The sequence below is a fragment of the Pieris brassicae genome, chromosome 5, assembly GCF_905147105.1.
Source record: "Pieris brassicae chromosome 5, ilPieBrab1.1, whole genome shotgun sequence".
Lineage (NCBI taxonomy): Eukaryota > Metazoa > Arthropoda > Insecta > Lepidoptera > Pieridae > Pieris > Pieris brassicae.
The window spans coordinates 7,768,657-7,784,500 of record NC_059669.1 but is presented as its reverse complement, the minus strand read 5'-3'; the positions used below and the strand labels follow the sequence as shown (position 1 = coordinate 7,784,500).

At 31.7% G+C, this 15,844-nt stretch overlaps 1 protein-coding gene across 1 annotated transcript in view; it reads left to right on the top strand.

Annotated features, from left to right (window-relative positions):
• The first annotated feature begins 673 nt into the window (after nucleotides 1-673).
• Nucleotides 674-15,844, top strand: part of LOC123710453 — a 58,284-nt gene continuing 43,113 nt past the window's right edge. Inside the window, exon 1 of the mRNA XM_045662335.1 lies at nucleotides 674-832. The gene's annotated coding sequence lies outside the window, so the exon portion shown is untranslated. The remainder of the gene's footprint in view (nucleotides 833-15,844) is intronic.

Below are 15,844 nucleotides of genomic sequence, written 5' to 3'. Positions count from 1 at the left end.
GTTACACTACTGTTGCATATTCTATTTTTGAAACTATATTCATATTCAAAATTAGAACTAGAAAAGTGAGCCATTACTATAGTTTAAATGTAATTTAAAATATCAATCGCAAAGTATCAAACTTAAAAAATCTCGTTATTTTTCTATAACAAATTTCGAGTATAATTATAGCAAAATTTGGCTTTGGTATTTGTTTTTCTCAGATGAACCAAATCTCTTAAATTCAAATCATCGTTAGGGATTACAAGTTTAAATCGCCTTGCTGTAGAATGGTATGTATAACAAGGCTTTGAATGTGTGCGTTAATACATAGACGTGTTTGTCATTTACAACCCGAAAAATGTTACTTTCCCGCTTCCTCTTACGGCCTTTTGGCGATGAGAGCATTTGTGAGCGTGCGTAGGAACGTTGTTACAGCTACGAATGTTCGCTTGTGTGCGCGGTCCGGGTTTCGTAGCCCCCGCCAGTAGCTTGTCGGTCATGATACAGCTACGACGCCTCTTCGTCGTAGCTCACTATCGGACAATAGAATCTGCGTACGTACAGTTTTGTTATTTTTGTGAAAAGCATTTGGACAATGCGAGAGAAAAAAGTTAAATATGCTAAAGTAAATTGACTATAACATTTCTTCCTGTTTTCAGTACTTTAATATAATATGTATAATTAATTTTGTTGTAGTTCAAAACAGACGATTAGTGTGAGACAAATAGGGCTCTAATAATTTCAGATGGATTATACAGCATTTATGTGACGTTACAGTGTCTGTGAAACTTAATTAATTTTGACTGCTTCCCGTGAGTGCTTATGGAATTACTGTAATTGTACCACTAAGGTAAAGTATTTTATATTATAAGTCTTCCTTTACATTATAACTCAATGACTATTAAACCACCAGACCAGACCAGACCAGGTATAAAATTATGGTATAAATATTGTTATGAATAATGTATATAAGAATAGATAATTTCTTTTCAGTCATCCATTACTACAAGAGTCCCAATTTGATAATAATAATTTTTAAGATTTGATGGTTTAAGCCTTTATGAAATATCTGTAACCTCAAATTATTTATTTATTATATTAAAAGCTTAAAACTTAAAGCTAGTAGATACTCCATTTGTTCAATATATATTTTTATTTTTATAGAAAATGGGCAGTAGTAGGCTCCTCTGATGTAAAGTGATGCTGCCGCCCATGGACACACTAAAGTTAATTGATTCTGTTCTGTTTATTTATGCATTTCGCTTATAGATTATCAGCAGCTTCTACTAGATGTACCTTTAGGTATCATTTAATATTATGCTAGCGGCCTGTCATGCATGGGTTATTTCTTTTAAAACTTAGGAAGCATACCCTTGTATAATGTAGAGTCATTTTTAGAAATTTTTGAAATATGTCCAGATAATTTTTTTTTTGTTATAAAGTTACAGATTAATATCTTTCTTCTCTATGATATTAATATAGATATATCTATATATATATAGATACAAACATTTAAATTAAGTTTTTGATTGACTATCTCAATGATAAATAGTCAATGCCATTCGTACTTTCTTAACACATAAAACCAAATGTAAATTGAATTTTTACATAAATGTATATTTTTTTAAATAATACAGTATTGTAAGAATACTTAATAGTCTATAAACAACTTTGTATATTTCCTCGTTGAAGTCTAGTAAGGGTTACGGTAGCCTAATCTCCGATTGTCATCTCGGAATGGGGTCTGATACAGGCAATGTGCCAGAAAACCTGAAATATTAACGTACAAACTTCCTCCGCCGCATACAAAGTAAAATAACTTAAAATTGGCACCACTATTTTTCATAAAAAATGGAACAGTTACATTTATTTTAAAACTCCGAGCCAAATGATTTCATGATAATTAGCGGTGATGACCGATAACCATTTAAAGTCTGACAATTGTTCTTTAAGTCAGACATTAAATGGTTAAAATATTACATACAGAAGCATGACAAATCCAAATAAACAAAACATTTACTCCATCGGGACAAGAGTATGAAAAGATAAATACATAAAGTCAAGTTTATCTGTCCCTTGAGATGCCATACGCTCCATCATCATATGGCAATGATGGGGCGCCGGTTTACAGCGCCTACCCCAGGCAAATGTTTAGAGTATCGATTATTGACAGAATTACTTTTTATTTAAAGATATATTACTCATGCTAAAAAGTTTTAAATATAATATTAATTTTATTTCACACAAAACATTTTGGGACGTCCCATTAAGCAAAATTTATTATGGAATATTTTTACAAATATATTTTTCGTCTGTTAATTTGTATTCGATTTTCTTTGCCGTAGCTCAGACAAATATTTTATTCCGTTTTCGTTACAAGTATTATCAATAACCTTTCATTATTTAGAAGTGAGAGCACAATTCAAATTTCAATAACAAAGTTGAAACTCGTCAAGATTGATAGAGAAGTTTATCCTGTTAGTAATAACTGATATAATATACTCTTGAAGTACTTAGCCTGTGAGGAAATGAGGAATTCAAACTAAGCGATTATAACATAGGATTAACGTTTTGAGAGTGTTTGCACCCTAAATAATACTTGACACATATTTCTTAATATAAAAAACAATCTTTATTTCCCTTGGTCTGTCAGCGTGACCGTCTGTCTGCCTTGTCATCCAGGGGAAGGTGGAAGGCACTAGACCGCGCGGAAGGTCACCTACGCGTTGGACTGACCAGATCAAGTCTGCCGTAGGAGGTTCATTCAATAACTGTAGCAGGATGACCTCTAATTGGCTTCGTGAAGCGCATCACATCTGGGGCAGATGTGATGCGCTTCTACTACGACTACTATATCATGACCGCTCTGTCAAGAGTGTACCGGATAAGATGAAGAAGTCTTGATGTTTTGTGAGGTCTAGTGATATGATATTCGAGAAAGGATGGAATAATTAAGCAAATTCTCTTCTCCTGACAATGATAAACTTTTGTGTTCGTAAGGTAACTTATCAAAAAAAATCAAGGAGAATTTTGAATTGAAGAGTCCGCTCAACTCTTTAATTCAATTCAAAATTTACCTTTGAATATTTAGTTTTCTTAACGACAATATTTAATTTGCATAACTGTCAGTTGTTTGAATTAACTGTCAGCAATTGGCACTCTGCATATATTTTTTAACTTAGACCATAACAATAATTTTGGAATAATATATTTTTTTGAATTATACAAATTCGAATTATATATTCACAGTTAAGACAGAACTACGTTTGTCGGGTCATAATTATAAAATTAGTCATTGATTTGGACCTTAACCGATCTTTTCTATGCAACCCTTTTTAAACTTTATTAAATTAAATTTAACAGAAAAGTTTGACATGATTTCACTAATATACATTTTTTGTAATTGCCTATTTTTCACGATAACTCCTGTCACTTAGTCATGATAATTTTTTACAAAATAGTTTGCTAGTATGATATTAATTTTTAATTCACAAAACAACATGTATGCTAAAAACTACTACTACACATAAAAAAATAAGAACATCATGAACACGGGAACCATCAAGATAATTTAAAAAAACACGAAACGTAGTTGCGTCCCCTTTGCTCGGATTGGTCAACATCTCTAGTACAAATGCGCCGAGGCACGAAATATCACATTTGCAATCAAACGCAAGGTTTCATAATTCATCTATCGCTTTAAATTCGTATAACACTTGAACAATATACTCTCAGATGTATCGGATGTGAATTGTCGTGTCGTATCGCGTACTTTTCAAACCCCATACGTTGTTTGTAGAACAAGCAATGCCTCGATTGAGTGAAGTCATTGTGTAGTGCAACTGTAACTCCATTGTGAGCTCGAAATGTCATAGCCACCATGCAGAAATTTTATGCCAGCCTACTTCAGGTTTCCGAAGCATCAATTGAATGTTTTAAAATCCTGTAACAATGGCTGTTTCGGTTCAAATACGCCATTATATTACAATAATTATGTCGTTCGTTGTGTTTGGTGTCGTTATTCTTATTGTATCATGTTAGGCAATCATTTTGTATCGTGAATGAAAAATGACTGCTAGATCATAAACAAATTTGGGAATCTGAATACTTCTGTGAATTTAAAAATAGAATGCAATTTTGTTTGTATTATATATTTTATTCGATTAAAATCTAAGTCGTTTCCTTCTATATATTCTACACATCTGTTCCTTTTTTGAAAATAAACATTACTTATTTTCAAAAAAGGAACTGTTAATTTTATTTTCTTTGTGTCCTCGTGACAGATTATAATTACGTATCCTTGAATGAATACTATATATATGCTAAATAACAGTCCGAATGTTCTTATGTTTTTAAATATAGAACAGAGAAATATTTCAAGTGCTTTCTCCGTGAGAGTTGACATCTCTCAAGATGTCATTGTTAAGAAGATGGTTCTTATTTCGCAGCCCTCCTTGGCTTTTAAATTAATGAGATAAAAATAAGAAAGTACGAATATAGGAATCATTCGCATGTTGTTTTTAACTCAAATAGTATGGAACACCTTATTTTATTAAATTAGTTAAACAGGAAAAGGCTATTTATCGAAGATTTAATTTTTATGATAATTTATATATTGCACGCTTTTGATAATTAAAAAAAAACAATAACAACTAAGCCTGCTGTTAAGTACTAACACAAAACGTTGGACATGTTTTATAATTTAAAATAATTACGCTTATATTATTATTATATTACTAGTGGACCCGACAGACGTTGTCCTGTCTTAACTATGAATATTGATTTCGAATTGGTATAATTAACTAAACTAAATTAAAAATGCTTGATGATACACATTTTTGTTGGTATTCCGACACGGGAACAGGCGTCTCATAACTGGCCATATAAAAACATGGATTTTCAAGATAACTGCCTCAAACAATTAGCGACTGTAATTATAATAATTTAATAACTCCGATCGAAGCATTACTTATAATGATTACTTAATACGGTGGTTAAGTATTCTTAAATTTTATAAATTTCTACTTTTTTCTTTCATAAGAACCTTTCCTGACAATAACAAATGCAACAAAAAAAGAATTAGCGAGATCGATCCAGCCGTTCACGCGTGATGCCGTCACCAAGGGAAATAGGGATTCATATATATATATATATATATAACGTTCAAAACGTTTTTTGGCCAAATCGCCATTTGGAAACTCACCCAAATCTTTTTAATTTGACATCAAACAAGGACATAGCCATGTGAATTATTCCCTATGCTAAAAGGCGGCCAACAGCTAACAAATAAAACATTAATATAAAATAGTTGCTATCGAGGAAAATTGACTGAAACTGAAACGTCCTGTTTGCTTACTGCCCATTTTGCTCCACTATGATCGGAAGCTTTGTCGTAAACATTTTCTACTTTTTTCATCAAAACACGCTTTATTGTTTGCTCGTTTTGGCTTTTCATACTTACTGTTATGTAAGGGCATAAAATTCTAAATGAATAGAAGGCAAGTTACAGTGTCTTTGTAAATAGTTTGGAATTTGAAAAGCCACCTTTAAGCTATAATACAAAAAAATTACTATTTGACAAGACTTATCTCCGCAGTTTAGTAGTTAGTCGTTAATTTTATTCAAAGCAGTTTAAGTTTTATTTGAAGGTTAATAAGGTCCACTATATCTAGTAAAATACAAAGGTGGTAATATATAATTAATTATTATTAAAGTACACACTCTATTTTGACAGAAACCAAACAAAACTTTTGGCTGGCACGTTAGTAAGTTCACCATCGTCATGTCGTGTAGGATCTATGCTGCATTATTTCCTGAAAACATTTAAGACGCGTTATTATCTAACAGATTAAATGGTCATAAACAGGCTATTTGTAAGCAAAGTCGTAGGTATTATTTAGTGCGTTAAAAGAGAATGATTTTGAGAAAAGCTTTGCTGGGAAATTCAATTTTGTTTTAAAGCTTTTCCTTACGGCTTACTCGAAAAGAGTTTGGAGAAATTGCTACAAACAATTTTTAGACCAGCAAAATTGTATAGCCAAATTGAACGTTATACATAATATACGAATTATAAAAAAACTTAAATTAAGGCAGGGGGCATTTTATTGTGCCCAAAAAGTTCTGTTACCCCTCCAATTTAGCATAAAGCTTATACATTTCTGCGCTTGCAGATGTTGTCCAAGTAAATGATATAAATACCAGTTTAATATAAAATAGTAGGAGGTATTAAAACAAGCAAACCTTCAGCCGCAGTTGGATAAGAATGTTTAACCTTAAGTCTAAAAATCAGGTATTTTTATCAAACATTTTGTTCTAGTAACAGAATAATATGACTTGTTATAAACTTAATATGTTCCGTACGATGGTTTAATTACTGCCCATTGTAAAATATTACACTTGATATTAAAAAGTCTTAAGGCAAATACTGTACAATACCAATAATGGTCGCGTACACTTAAACTTCCATCAACTTTATTGATATGTTTTTAAATTTAAAGAAACTTATTTTTTTATTCAAGTACAATAAATCGCGTTGTAATCAATAACAAATATAATAATCTAAAAGAATTCTTTTTAGACGAATTTCTTCATCTTCATAAATATCGTTCGGATTGACTTTTCGAAATGACTGTTATAAATTATGTTAGAGCAATTTCTTTGCGTTTATATTGTGCGTGATCGTTCGTGTTTGTAACTTCGAAGGTTTTGTATGCTTAACTCATTTATTGTTCCGTCTCGTATAGACAAGGTCATTTTTTGTTAGCTTTATAAAAGTTTGTTATATTATATAGAACTCTATTCTGGTCCTGAAGGAGAACATACATTGTAGTCTCAAATGGTTTATAGATTGCGTTAAAAATAAATTCAAGCATAATAAGAAAGTCGTTTTCTAAACAGGCACTTTTAATCAAATCAAATCTATATCTAGCAGAACCTGAGAGCATTTATTGTCTATAATCTAAACGAGCAAAAATAAATCGATATTTAAACTTAGTGTAAGTAACGCCAAAAATCATTTATTGTAGGAAAAAAGCTAGCGACGTTTTAGCGTTTATACCTGGGCAAAAGTACCCTTATGAATTTTTATAGGCCCCGGGAATGTTTATGAGACGCTGGTTATGCCCCCAGGCCGAATATTCCTTGGAACGTAAAACAATTTGGACATGTCTATTTTTACCTACGTCACCCACCTCGTCATATTTCTCCGTCCATCGAGGAAAAATATTAAATGCCTCGCGTACCTAACGATTTTTGCGAATTTTCTGTTTTTTGTTTGACGATAACGCCTTAAAGATCTAGCTAGTTGGTAATTTGAAATAATCTGTCTTGTTTTATGTTGAAGTAATATTAATTATATTATAATCTATTTCCAGCAAAATAATTGATGGGTAGAAGCACAACGGTTGATTTTGAAATTCGATCAATTATAATTTTACGATAAATATTTTGTATGCTAGGTGTACAAAAACATCACGAGTTTAGTAGGTAAGTCTGTCTTGTCCTAGGGATGGATAATGGATGTCATACCTGGCCGGTCACTAGCAAAAACAATCAAAGACTTGCGTTTCTAACATGACCCGAAAATAATTTAAATTTAACAATAAAATATCGTTAGAGAATTTCTAAAATTAGAACTAGAGTCAAAGTAAGGAAAATGTAATTGGAGAGGACACGTCATGAGGGGAAACATGAAATGCATGGAAATTGGAACTTTTAAATTGTCATATCAAATCTGCACAGGGTATATGATGTTATTACACTTTTTATATGATCATTAACTGTACATATGTAATAGCCTGATGCGACGTGAGGGGTAGCTTTACCTGTTTAGGAAGAGACAAATCAATCATTGTTTCTTATAAAAGGTGGGGTTTTATCCTCTAGGGACATATATATTGAGTCATACCCGAGTCAGTAGTTTATTTAAAACTAACTTTATGCTGAGGAAATACACGTTTTTGAATCTTTATTGATGAACAATATAATCAATGATACTTTGCCGAAAATAAGTTAGATGAACGAGTTTGTTCCAGAATCAAACTTATTACAATTTATCAAAATTATAAAGTTGGTTCGACGTTTTGCATCCTTTGCTTCGTAATCACAACTATCCGATCACAAATAGATTATAAGTAATATCATAAAATATTTCAATAAATAAATAATCTAAATTACGAACATAAAAGATTGACCGATAAAAAAGAAAAGTAATAACGTTATCTGATACAACTCGGCTCTGTTTCCAACGTATGTTATATGGTATTGTAATATACGTTAGTCCGATTTTTTTAAATATTCTACTTTGTTATATCGGGTGGCGCAATAGAACGTGCATTTATTAAGTATTGACTAAAAAAAATACAAAAGGTATAATATAAAGGTAATTAAATGTAGTTTATTTTTTTTAAACGATATCATCTAAATGACGGCCTTCTCGAAGACGGCACTCATCTAAACGCGAACGCAGATTTGTGAAAACTCTTGTCAATAAATCTGGGGTGATATTTTCCTTCAGCTGACTGATGTTCATCTTATTGGTCATCTAGACTTTATGTTTGAGGTATCACCACGTCATAAAATAAGTCAAGTCACGGCTACGTGGAGGCCAAGGGATATCACCTCTTTTGGAAATTAGTCTTGCAGGACGCATCCGTCTCACAACCGCCATAGAGTCATTTGATGTCAGGTCGCTCCGTCTTGCTGGAACCAAGTCCTCGATCTCGCAAGTTCAATCCAACAATATTGTTAATCCTCTATATTTGAGTTTAAATTCATTCATAAACTATTTAACGAATAATCACAAATAACGGTTGTACATAAGTAGATAATTATACACTTTCTCATTAATAATAATCGTTATTATTAATAATGATTAATGCTACATTTCGTATCCTCGGAGTACATTGAAATTCAGAAATAGCAAGCAATTTCAGAATCGCTGTCTGTGGATTGTACTAAATTCAGACATTCAAGTATTTTAGTCTTGTCGACCTAATTTTATTACTTGGGCCAAAATTTTCAAGTTGCTTCCGTCTTATTGAGATAATTCGAGGAAGCCTGTTCATTTGCAAATGTAGATATGAGTAATTTCTATATAAAATAAGTTTTTTTAATGCGTTATAATCATGCTTAAAAATATGTTGGTATAAATGAAATAGTGACAAAAAAATATTTATGTTGAGCTCCAACGCATCTCATCGTAGTGACTTGTAGTAACTAACTCAGATAAATAGTTATGTAAAACTATTTAATCAGTTTAGCCTAGTGGCAAATCCTGCGATTAGACCCTTCCCTAATAAATATATTATCAACCAGTGGCAATACAACTCTATACGTCTTGTATACATTTCGCAAGTAGTAAATTAGCTCTCTCTGACACCTGTTATCATGTTAACCTGCTTAGAGTCGAGGTTAGTATGATTAAGCCACTAGACCAACAGTTCCCTCCTCGATAACTGTACTTTTAAATACAAAACGAGTTTATAAATTTCATCCAGTAGCTCCTGAGGTAAACACTCAAACATCAGTTGAAACTCTATACCTGCGAATGCTGGTACTTATTAATTAAGGCTTTTAATATCTAATAAGTAAGGAATTAGTAAATATGTAAAACAGGAACCCGCATTTTGTTGTAAACACTTTTGTTAATGTTCTCTAATAATAAAGATAGTATCAGCCGTAACTTATATGCATCAATTAATAGTTACAAGAAATATCGATTAAGCAAACAAAAAAGTCGTGATTTTACGTAGACATGGCAGATGGCACAATTATTTCTTTTCTCTCATACATGCTCTGTTTACAGTATAATTAGATTTACCCTTCAATTTGCATAAAGGGTTGAAGGTGCTCTTATGTTTTTTATAAATTAACATGAAAATAACCCCTACTTACTTTCATTGTCATTTGCATAATTTTCATTAGGACTGGCTTGAATTACTCTAATATAGCTGAGATCACATTACATTAAATATTATAAAAACTAAATATTGCCTAATTTTCCTTGGAAACCGATTTAAGGCGACGGAAAGCTTCTTCTAAGATGATTTGTGTGGGCCTCGGTGTCCGGAAGCTATATCCAGGATGCTCCCTTCCCTCTGTGAAATAATATGCGCTAGTTCGGCTGTCGCGTGTCAGTATAATAAAAAAAGGAATCCAATAATCGATAAGACTAAAACTAGCACTTACCATCAACGGTGGCGAATCTCACTCCAAACATTGGATCCTTCAATGATGAATCAAAAAAAGTAAATGCTATACAGTATGCGGTATATATTTAGTGCGCACGAGACAGCGGTTAAAAATTTAACTCCCTTGCGCCATTACGCCGGGACACCACCTACCGCCTACCTACCTATCTCCGGTTCGTGTGTCAAAGTCAAATCGACAATTGTCATCCTTCTTTGACTGACCCTGATTTAGCGCGAACATGACTTAAGGATAAACTCTTTACTAACATATACTTTACAATGATAAGTAGTTATGCCTAATTTTAGGTTTTTACATATCTTTACCATAAACACATCCCTGAATTATTTATAAATTTATTATGTACACGTGAGTAGGTATTGCAAAGTTAAAACGATAAACATTATAACTAGATTATTATAACGAGTTGAGTTATTGTAATGTAAAACACACTAAATTAGGACTAATATATTATATGAAATTCCATTAAAAAATGCAAATTTGTGACGACGGTATTTTTGTTCAGTATAAGGTAACCGTATATTGGGGAAAGTGGGATGAAATGTACCAGTTTTCGGTTTTTATAAAAAGGAGATGACTTTCAATAAAAGTAACCAAGGTGCAAAATTATATTTAGGCAAGTAGGTATGTCCTTAATCATATCCAGTGGCATTTTAATCCCGGTATTAGTTAATTTGCCCAACATATGATATTTTCTACAGGCAGTCAAATGGTACGATTCGGAGAACTATTTATTTATTGTATAAGTGTTCATAATATAAAGGAAGTTGATGTGGTGGAAACACAAACTGTGCACAGTTTTTCTATCCACCAGGACGTCGAACATAATTAAATCATTAACACACATATATATATATATATATACTAAGGCCAGTGACATATAAACTGTAAATTTATAACAATCAAACCATTCAAACGATTTAAAATTGCACGTAAAACGTCATAAACAAATCTAAACACTGACGCGCCATAGTTAGCCGATGCAAGAAACCTGTTCTTGTCGAGAATTCTCATTCACATACAGGATGGATATTCGATTTTTTTTTTAATGACGTATATAGCATAATTTATGTTATGCATAATTTATAATTGTTTGACTTATGTAGTATTTTTTTAATTTAAATTTAATATTGTTTCTTATTATATTAGTAAGAAGTGTAGCTGGTATCGAGTTTATTAAATTTAGAATAATGTAATCTAATGTTTTTTTCCCATATAATTTTTAATTTTCAACGTGTTGAGTAGTGATAGTAAGTTTTAATTGTTTTGAGGTAATTTTCTGTAAAGTAGTTTTCATTTAATAATCCTAGTTGCGCTTTCTCGTGTATAGGTATAATTTTGAAAAATGCAAATAGCTTTCTGTAGTCCGCTTTATATTGTGATTTTAATTTTATGGGAGCAATTGTTTTTAAAATACGTATTTGTATTGCAAATATTTGATTTAGATAAGTTTTGCATGTTCTCCCATACCTTGTAAGTCCATATATTATAATGGATTCGGCTAGTGCTTTGTATAATAGTAGCAGAGTTTTAAGAGGTATTTTATTTTTTATTAAAGTGAATTTGGCAAGTATCGCTCTTAGCCTATCACAGACAGAATTAATGTGCATTTTCCAGGACATTCGGTCATCTATTGTAAGCCCCAAGTATGTGTATGTGTAAGAATGTGCACATGTGTGGTTGTGTAAGATTAAGATGGGTGTACGTGAGCTTAGATTGTGACTGGATCGGATATGCATGAACTTTGTTTTGTTAGGATTTAGTACAAGTCCTACGTCGTGGGACCATTTAGCCAATGTATCGAAATCAGATTGTAGCTTTGTTTCTGCTTCTTGGATGTTAGGCCCTGCGGCTACTAGGCATGTATCATCTGCAAATTGGAATAGCTGACAATACTTTATTATGTTAGGTAATGTGTTAACATAGGTAAGGTAGTGTAAAGGCCCAATGACTGAGCCCTGAGCCGTACCTTCTGTGATAGATATTGGAAAACTTTCTTCGTTGCACACTTTAACACGATAAGTTCTGTCTTGCAGATAGTTTTCACACCACTTGAGTAGGTTTCCTCGTACTACGCAGTCATTTAAGTTCTGTAGGATTACGCTGTGCTTTAATGTGTCGAATGACTTACTGTAGTCAATAAACACTACTAGAACATGATCTTTTTTATTTAAATGTTTATAAATGTGGTCTGTGAATGCGGATAGCAATTGTGTGGTATTTTTATTTGGTTGGAATCCATATTGCTTGTTAGAAAGAATATTGTGTTTTTTATAATAATTTTGAATTTGTCCACATATGTATTTTTCTATTATTTTGTTAATTGTTGGCAATATAGTTATTGGACGATAATTATTATATATTTTTTTGCTACCATTTTTGTATATTGGTCGAACTATGCCCGTTTTTAGTAAGTTAGGATATTTTCCAGTATAAATGCTCGTATTAATAAGGTTAGCTATGGCTACGTTGATTTTATTATATAATGTTTTAATATCCATAGCTCGTATTTTATCTGCACCTGGAGACTTTCTGTCGTTTAATGATTTAATTATCTTTGCAACTGATTTAGGGTCTGCTGACTGAAATCTCATACTAGTATTTTCTGCATGCTGGTAAGAGCTTTTATCTAAAAGTGGATTTACACAGTTGGTTGATATATTACTAATACTATTGTGGAAGGAAGTTGCAAAATTATTTGCAATATCTTTACATGTAATATTTTGGTTTGCAAATGCGTTTTGTATAGCTACGTCCATGGATGTTTTAATTTTTCCTGTTAGTTGGTTTAATATGTCCCATAGATTTTTTAGATTATTTTTATTAGCTTCTATATTGGTTCTAATTGTTTTATTGTTAGTTTTATTTATTAATTTATTGACATAATTTCTGGTTTTATTATATTTATGTTTGAGTATTAAGTTGTTTGGATCTTTTATATATTGAGTAAAAAGTTTATCTCTGTACTGACATCCTTTAATAATTCTATTATTATACAACAAAAGTATTTTATGGGAAGCCTATAACTCGACTAGTTGGATATATTGTAATGGTACCTATGGAGGTATGATGAATTGGATACATAAATATGTTTAAAATAGGTAATAGATAATTTTAATTAATTATAATCAAAATATATTATTTTAACAATTCGATTAATAGTTTTTTTAAGTTTTACAAACTTAAACTATTCTTATTGTATGTAACAAGTAATATCACTTTATCTTACATCTAGTTTAGGAACGGCACATAATAGTCATATTGGTGAAATAACAAAATATATTCTAAAAAATTTAACGATGATTATCATATGAAGTAATGAGTACCTAATGTCACGACTTTATCTTAACTTTTCATTATATTATGACACATAGGCAATACTTATATTTACGAATCAACAAAAATACATATTCTGTAAAAAAACCACTTCCTGAAAGTAAAACAACCTAAAAATAGACATTTTGGAAATAGCAAAAACGGTGGTCGACATGACAGGAGACTGAAGAGTTGGCAGCTATCTCGGACAAAGAATTAGTCTTGCTATTCAAAGGGGGAACGCTGCGAGTATCTTCGGAACCTTGCCTAAAGGGACTCCTTTTAATATTATATTTTAAGGTTAGTTATTGTTTTTTGTTATATTAATTAATGTTACCTGTAGGATTACTTTATTATATACGTAAATTATTAATGTACTGTAAAAATATAGATTTATTTTTGTGCTGTTTATGACATGACATGACATGTTTTTATTTTTATTACCATCAATTAACAAAAAATATTAAAGCATTTGGCTTTTATATTCTAAAATTAAATTCGTATCAGAATAAAATTATCTTCCTTTACTGTAATTTAACAACAAAAATTAATGTAAGTGTATATAATTTAAAAACAAACTCTATAACTTCTAATATAAAGCGAATACGGCTTGAATTGAAACAATTATCACAAGTGTCCGAATTGAAGGTACAAGTTTCATGCAGCCATCTTTTACAATGAACACATTGAATCCAATCCACTTTTGGACCAGTTTTGTCATAGTAGTTTCCGTTGCATAAGGCTCAAGTATTCTCTAAGCCGTCATAATCGGAGTCGTCATCGTCATCATATTCCATGAGTTTATCCTCCGTATCACTGCTGGATGTAATGGAATTATTATTTTGCTTTATTTTATTCTTTGATTGTTTGACTGTACGGTACGATACAAAACTTTTAGTGGCACAATTTACCAAACTAGCCATCAAAGTAGAAAAAGTGTTTGTGAAAAATAATGACTTACACTTACAACGACACTATTTATGAAGGATAGATCATGCACTGTAGAATTTCGATCAAAAACATCCGAAATAGAATTTTTGCACTGGAGTAAGAATCAATAGCCGCACGCCATTACAAAATAACATATGATATTTGGCACATATTTAAACATTGCTATTGTAAAAAAGGTCTCTGGAGGTCCTCCTCCGGCTCTCCCCTTTATAATATTGTATAAGGTCAAGGGATAAGTGTCAAAATTACTAGAAGGTTGCATTATCGATGAAGCAAGCCTTTGTCTAGTGACAAGGATACATATAGATTATACGAGACTAGTACAAGACCCATTTATGGAAAACATTTCGGTGTATTATACGGACGTGAAATGCCGCTAGGGAACAATTTCGTTACTTCCTTGAGAGATATGCTTCAACTATTTCTTACCTCGAGCTTATCTGAGAAAAAGCTGCGGCTTGCTACAATATTTTCGAGCTTTCTTTTTTGTCTTCAAATATATTTCGAAATACATAACGTGATTTCTATTTTTCTTAAGACTAAAAATTAGGATCTAAATAAATGATGCGTTAGGGAGATAAATAAGATAGTATATTTTCGTATGTCACATGTTGAAAATGTTTGTTGACCTTTTTTTTAATAGAAATTCCAATGGCCCATTGACAATTGTGTATTTCTATATAAAAGAAAATAATAATGAATACCAACTATTAGCAATGCAATAAGTTGTTCTCACGGTCGTACGTGACTATATTTTTCTTAAAAGTCCTACTTCCTGAAACATGTCTCAATTAATAATTATGCCATGAGTTTGATTAACGTTTTAAAATATTGGTATCAGGTAAGATGGCCTCTAGAGAATGGATATTTGATATCCTAAACAAAAGTGAAAGCAACTTTCACAATGTTGTAAAACAGCGGTGTACCACCAGCCGCCGAGTGCTTGACTGTTATTGCTTACCCTAGTATTTGTATAATATACAAATACTTTGTCAATTCGTCGATGTCTTCTGTTTGCTTCTAAATTTTAACCGATAAGCGTTGTAAGCGCAATTCATAATTAATCAAAGCAAATTATGCCAAGACGGTATCTACGGAGAAACTATAACCCAAGTGCTTAACTTACGGTTTTGCAAAGGAAATTGGCGCTTGAGTTCAGCGATTTTCATTTGTTACGTGTAAAATTTTATTTAATGCTAATTTTCAGTTGATGCATAGCATTGAAACCACTTGTTATTCTTCATTAAATATATACATAAATACCATATAGGAGTGTTTTTTTAATAAGGGTTCGGTTCTGAACACTTAGGGTGTGCGATTGATTCCCGGATGTGTACCAAAAAGTGTGTGATCATGGAAACATCGTTGAGAAAACGCCACCGTTAAA